The sequence below is a fragment of the Haplochromis burtoni genome, unplaced genomic scaffold (genome assembly GCF_018398535.1).
Source record: "Haplochromis burtoni strain Fernald_Lab_line unplaced genomic scaffold, NCSU_Asbu1 Contig_196, whole genome shotgun sequence".
Taxonomy (NCBI): Eukaryota; Metazoa; Chordata; class Actinopteri; order Cichliformes; family Cichlidae; genus Haplochromis; species Haplochromis burtoni.
In genome coordinates this window covers 669,242-676,597 of record NW_024582557.1, presented here as the reverse complement: position 1 = coordinate 676,597, position 7,356 = coordinate 669,242, and the positions used below count along the sequence as shown (strand labels likewise).

The following is a 7,356-nucleotide window of genomic DNA, read 5'->3' as shown; positions in this document are numbered from 1 at the left end:
ATATTGTCATGTTGGTGTTGTTCCCAGATTATCATGAAAATGTTGTTCCAGGTTCAACATTGCAAGTGACCAATCACTTTGTTGTGACGTTATTCTTTTGTGCGCCAAGCCATTCGTGCATTTATGAAATTACAATGTTGCAAGGACAATATCAGTTCTGCTTACCGTTTATTAAAAGGGTTAGGGTCAGGGTCCGTTGATCAGCGAACAGAGACGGTTTCTCGCAGCTTAAGTACAGTTTTCTGTTTTACGGCGGTTTTTCCCGAAGTCGCAAAAGTATGACGTCACAACATTCCGATTGGTCACTTGCAATGTTGATCCTGGAACAACAATTATTATGATGATCTGGGAACAACACCAACACAACGATATAAGATCATGTGATGAGAGAAGGGAGTGGGAGATCGACAGACAGGTTGGTGCTGCAGCTGCAGTGATGCAAACGCTGTACTGGTCCATCGTGGTGAAGAGAGAGCTGAGTGTAAAAGTGAAGCTCTCAGTTTACTGGTCGATCTATGTCCCTACCCTCACCTATGGTCACGAGCTGTGAGTAGTGACCAAAAGAACGAGAACGCGGATACAAGCAGCTTAGTATTTGTTTCATTAATGAAACAGATTCTTCCACCCTACTCAATTTGTGGACTATTATAAATAGTTATAAATAAATACATTATAAATCCTTAACCAAGCTCGTCATTAGCTAACTACTATTAACTAACTATTAGATAACTACTGCTGACGATGCTGACATAGAGAGATGTATGTACAGCAGTAAATGTACAGTGTATGGCTGTTCAACCGGAAGCCAGAAGTTTCTGTTATTTTTCTTTCTTTAGCGTTAATGCTGCTGGTGGTTAGCCGTACACATTTTGGGTGCAGTAAGAACCTCTATGAAGCACAACAAATAAATGAATGCTAAAATGCATAACTAATAATATAGTTATTGTATTATTCATTGTCATTTTGTCTTTGGGCCTTTTTGTCTGGTTCTGCTCTGAGATATTTGTTTTAACACACCATTTCAATAATAAAAAGTTGGTCATAAAAAGGCATGGCATCTCTTCTCAGTGGAGTGTTTCCATTAGATGCCATGCAGGAATCTTGATAAAAAGTGAAGCGCTAGTCACATTGCATTGTAGGACACTACTTTGGTGCATAATTGAAGGAATAAAAACATAGATATATGTCAGAATTGGAGAACTTGTTGCTTTGTTAAACAGTCAACTCCTCGCATCCTAGTGTGTCCTTGACTCAACACAATAGGCTGCTCTGCTAGCCAAGATAGCTAAGGGTGGCTGTGGCTCAGGAGGTGTCTGAATGTTAGATAAAAAGCACGTACGTGGAAAAAGCATGTCAAGAAGTGCTTGTATGAATGGGTATGAATGAGGCAAGTTGTATAAATACTTTTAGTGCTAAGTTAGAGTAGAAAAGCGCTATATAACAACCAGTCCATCAATAAATGAAATAAAGTAAGGCTATAGTGGAATTTCTGTACAAAACTCCTCACCAGTGTTTTACTTTTTACCTCTTTTATTTCTTCCTTCTCTTCTCCAAAGAACAAGTCTTCTATATTTTTATTGACTCTTTCTTTGTTCTTATTAAGTTTGTTTAAGCAGAAACATGCACACCATTTGCAACAGGGGTGACTGGAGTCAGGTGGGACCCCCCCAAAGAAGGTCATTTCTTTTCTTCTGTCACTATAAACTGCCACTGCTGGAGTTTAAGTTATGTCAGCCCTCAGGGGTACCCCCAATGGCCTGGAGCCCCAAGCAGTTGTCTGCCTTACCTGGTGGCATGTAGCGCCTCTGAGTGGAGAAAAGTGGCATACCAAAGGACCTTTAAAGTGCAGTGTCAAGGGCTAAAAACACAAACAGCTGAGAAATGTTTCATTTATGGGAATGGAGGCTTCCACGGAGGTGCTTTATTATACAGGACTTATAACTGACAATAGGACTGCAGGTTTCTACAGACTGCATCGTTTGTACTTGTACTTGTAGAATGTTGCTTATTTTCTCCTACTTGATGTTTCTTTGATCTAGGCATATTCATTTGATTTATGTTTAGTCTAAAACTACTTATGAGTAACCTTTCATGAACTGCCTTGAAATTTTGGAGGGTTTTTGCAAAAGATTATCTGAATGAGAAGCTTTATCAGAGCTTGGTCTCAAATGCCATTCAACTTTACTGTTATTTGTTTCAAAGGTTGCAACATCCAGTTCCTATAGAATAAACAGTTTTCTGAAACCTGTTGAACAGAGACAGGTAATGGCTTCTAATTAATGGGCTAATGTGCTTCCTGTATGATGAGATAGGAGAAGAAAAAGCTCCATTTATAACTTTATATTGCAATCATTTTTTCTCCATTCGCTTTTCATTTGGCTTTCAGTGTCTCCACAGGGACAAGTCTCTGACCGCTGTACACACAGCTGGCTGAAATAAAAAAAAAATGAAAACTTAATTAACTCCAGAGTGGAGATATTATCCAAACAGACAGACAGAGAAGCTACACTCGTTTAAAGCCCAGTCAGCGCAGGTCATGCTCCATGAATTATTCAAGCTGCCCGCCGGTTTGCAGAGTGAGTTTTAAGTGGACAATGACCCTGTGCACACTCATTTAGCCTGCGCCTCGGCTAACAAGGCTAAGTATTCACCGACTCTCCACTATCCTCTACTAACAAGCTAATGGAATTTCAATCAAGAGGATGCACTGAATGGCTTAACATGGGCAAGCCTCGCTCTGGGCCTCTATACACACACATATCAATATTCAATTAGATCTGTGGATTTTTCAGCCTGGCCTTGTTAAGTAAGAAGTTGGGTAAAGGGAAAGCTTGCAAAGGCCAAAAGGCTAGTTTCAACCAGGCGTTGATAACTTCAAATGAAGTCCTTAACTTTCTCTATAATCACAACCTTGGCTCAGATTAAAAGTGACATTTGGAAAAATGTAGATAAATACAGTTCATACATTAATCAGCAATATGGCCGGTGTGCTACTGGCCAGGATTATTAAAAATAATCTCAGATTTTAGGGCTCAAAGCCATAAAAATGTTATTTATGAGCATACTTTTTTCAAGGTGAAAATTCGTGGGTTAATGAAATAAATGCAGCTCCTAAAGGTCTCCAAAAGTTGATTCTGTTCATCTGGACGTAGCGTTTTGTGGGAGAAACGTTTCGTCACTCATCTAAGTGACTTCTTCAGCTGACTGCAGGTTTCCCCAATCTTATAAACAGCACATTGGCATACTGACTGAAACCAGGCCACTGAAGGAACAATGGGCTGGGAGGTCAGTTCCTTAATCATAATTATGCAAATTCTCATGACCATTGATCAACAACCACTGACCAAAACCCACTGCATTCATTTCTCTGAAGAGTTGCATTAAACAGAGATGATTACATACAATCCATGGACGTATGCAATATAAATATTTAGTATGTAGATCTGAAGTTGTCCATAAAATAAACATGTACTCAAGCACCTTTACTCCCCTCACATTTCAGTTAGATAAAAGAAAGCACTGGAGTGCTACATGACTGTTTTTTTTAGCTTCAAAGCATCCTGTTTTTTGTAAAGCAGACTTTACCATGATTTGCATTTGTGTACTTACCAAACTCACTGAGAAGGAGATGAGACTGCTAAACAGTGGGCCAGGAGGATTCTCAGTTATTCAGATCATTCTATTTCGGTGACTTTAATGTTGACAGCTGGGCTTGCAGCACTAGAAGGAAACAATTCTTTAACTTTAAATTCTTCATCTTTCAATCACAAGGAAGTGGCCTACTGTATGAAAACATTTGTCAGCTACAGAGCAGTTCTAAAAATCCCTCTGCAGGCAGTTTAAAAGTATTAGTAAGTTTTAACAAGAGCACTTGACACATTTTGTTCCCCATTTAGGGAGCTGGCTGCGAAATTTTTCCATAAGTACAACAAAATAATTAGTAAGTGGCAAAATGTGAACAAGTAGACCTGGTTCACATAGTTCATAGTGATGGTGTTCCTTGGTTTGATAAATGGTTTTTATATAGTGCCTTTCTACTCTGCTGGAGCATTCAAAGCACTTTATACAACACGCCTTATTTACCAATTCACACCCATTCATACAAACGCTCTATCTACCATTCACACATATTCATAGTCAGATGAACACATCGGAGAGAAACTTGGCCAAGGATACTTTGGCACCAGAGCAGCCAGGGATCGAACCACCTACATCCCATTTAGTGGATGACCTGAACTCCAAGAAAGGAGACAATGAGAAAAGAATAGCATCCACTTCAGACAGTTTTAGTACTTGCTGTTCTCTGTCCACAAACTCTTACTGTCACTCACTGCTTATATTTATTAAATTATTAGATTATTGAAGATTTCTTGGCTGGGTTTATGCAGTAAAAACTAATACATATCATTGTTTGAGGTCAAATACAGACCCTTTAAAAACCGAGGATGACAGAACTGTCTCAGTGAAGCCATAACTGACGTCACCAGCAGCTTTGACTAAACAACACTGACAGAATCCCCGGGAAGGAAACAGATTCTTGCCACACAATTACTTTTTGAATATACTGTACACATGAGTGTAATGCTGTCACAGGAAGGATCAGCTCTTAACACTCGTTGAGTCTGATGACACAGAACATACGATGATGTTTTTCAAGCACGCCCACACATTAAGACTAATTCTCACTGATGTCTATGTGATTTTAACACTGCACAGATTAAATGCCTTGGCCTTAGCCACCCTCAGTGATACAGAACTTCTCTGACAATGGGTGACATGCTGGATCTGAATACTACTGCTCGATGCTTCGGCATCAGTATTCATAGGGGAAATAAAAGTAACTAGTGGACCGGAGTTCAAAAGTGCTAATTTACTAAAGTGCTGAAAGACTGCTTTAGTTGGCAATATCGAAACAAAAGATGACTTTTTAAAGCAGACTGCAACTTTTTTTTGTTGTGGCCATGTACTACTGATAGATAGCCCTCTGCCCAAAAAAGCCTGACAATTAGCTTGGGTTCCTTTTTGAACTGTTGCGGCGCCTTAATTTCAGAGTTCATTGAATGTCAGATGAAAAGTCCTTGTAGCATTGCATTCTGGGAGAATGTCAATTCCGTCTTATGTGCCAAACTAGTTGATGTGTTCAATTGAACATCTAAAAAAATGGGACAAAGCAAGAGCGAGCTTTATTCCAATTGGCTATAAGAAACAAAAGCCCACTCAACCTTGTTGATAGAAATTGCACTTGAGAGCAGAGCTGGCAAGCGCTACAGTAAATACTGATTAATTTGAATTCCTAATGAATAGGCGCTGAGTCTGAGAGAAGGAAAGGTATTGAAGGAATGTGGCATGTATTCTTCATTGAGGAAAAAAAAACAAATGGATGAATAAAGGAGGGTGAAGAGGGGAATAATTAATTAGTTTGCCAGAGTGGAGTACGCATTCAAATTGAAGGGCACACTGACAAGGCTTGCTCGCACATCCGCTCGAGAAGGACAAGGTATGCTACAAAAGTTAAGCAGAAATCAAAGTCCAAGGTCTATGAGGTCTGTTTAAAAATGCCCCATCAGTGTCATCTTTTTTAACCTTTTTTTCCAAATACTTTTCAAAGGCCTCGGCTTGTTAGACAGCAAGGCAATAACACCTCCAGCAGCCGGGAAAGAAGAGCAAAATATGCAGGGAGAGGTGTAAAGATGTGTGAATATTGGTGTCATTTGAGTTACAGTCTTGTCAGTTAGTTTATAGTTGTGTTGTTATGTAGCGGGGACATACTGTACTGACAGGCTTCCATGGTGAGTCTTTTGCATTTGATGTAATGACACAGGGAACCTATTTTGTCTTACTTCTGTGTTTGTATTTCGTCCCATTCTTCATTGTGCGACGCAGGTTGTGCACGGAAGAAAGCCTTGACATGACATCTTTTTGCATTTGAACAGCCGAGACAAAGGCAAAACACGATGCGTCTGCTCTGCCTGTCTCCCAGGAGGAAGGAAAAAAATTGAGGGAGAAAGCGAGGGATAAGGGAGGAACATTATGCAAATGGGTTTTATAAGTCGAGTCGGGCATGTTGTCGTGACACTGTCTATATTTAAAACAGGTCACCTTAACCCCACCCCCACTGTCTCAATGACAGACATCGAGTGAGGCTGCACTGACATCTGGATGCCGCACGACTGCGGCGACACACGGATGCATGGACACTAACACGTGCACGAAATCAAAGGCATCTTATTTGCATATTGACACACACACACACACACACACACACACACACACACACACACACACACACACACACACACACAGCATGACAATGACCATGATATATGTATATATGTAAAACTGGCCAGCCCATTCTCTGCAGGCCAGGACCCAATCATTCCAGTGTGCTGAGCAGAGAGACAACCAGTCAGCCACTCAACCCAGCAACAGGGGTGACAGAAGAGAATACCTGACCCCGGTGCATTCACCCATCCCTTCACTCACCCGTCCCTCGCGCTCCTCCTTCATCTGCTGGCCCCTTCGCATTCCCTCACTCCTCCATATTCAACAACAGCAGCATGCATGCATGCATACGAGCCCTGATTTTATGGGGCCATCGAGTGGCCATGAAGAATGGCTACCGCCTATTTACCCCCCTTCCCCTCCCCTTTTCTTCCTGCCTGGAGGCCCTCAGGCTGTCCATTTTTAATGGAGAAGAGATGGCACTGACCGGCACTCCCTCTTCATCCTTCCATCCTTCGCCCCGCACCAAACCTCCATTTCAATAATTTTCATCACTTCATTTACTTCTTCTTCCTTTTTTTTCCTTGTCTCTCTTGCATTGACCTAGATACCAATGAGGCAGGGTGACACTTCTTCGCTGGCCAAAGCAGGACCCTTCATATCTCTCAACCATTACTCCACCATATTGGCATCTTTCTCTCTCTTTATTTCCCTATCAGTCTCTCTTTCTCTTCTCTCCCTCTCTCTCCCTCTCTCTCTCTCTCTCAACTGTCCATAAAATATGCCTCGGCGTTATCTCTCCCCCCACGCAGGAGAATAATGAAAGGCAGTGGCATGACAGATTGGACATAGATGAGATTGCCGCTGTGACTATATGCACGTCTCGCCTCGGCCCCAGCTTTGCATCTGAAATAGAAAAAGGGTGGAGGGCGTGTGTGTGTGTGCGTGTGTGTATGTGTGAGAGTGTAGGTGCGGAAGACGGGGGTGGGGGCAAGGGGTGACAGTAAGCTTGAGGGGCAGTGGTGTGGTGGTGGGGGAAGGGGGGGAGGACTGTAGCGGGTGGCAGTGAGTGAGGAAAAAAAAAAGGACTGGTCTGTGTAGTTGATGTGCTTGACGTTAAAGGGGAGGGAGTCT

General features: G+C 41.7%; 1 long non-coding RNA gene across 9 annotated transcripts in view; it reads right to left on the bottom strand.

The window, feature by feature from the left end:
* Window positions 1–323: 323 nt before the first annotated feature.
* Window positions 324–7,356, bottom strand: part of LOC102302168 — a 445,058-nt gene continuing 438,025 nt past the window's right edge. For all 9 annotated transcript variants that reach the window (XR_006055031.1, XR_006055030.1, XR_006055032.1 and 6 more), the window contains one exon: window positions 324–3,720. This is a non-coding gene — a long non-coding RNA (uncharacterized LOC102302168). The remainder of the gene's footprint in view (window positions 3,721–7,356) is intronic.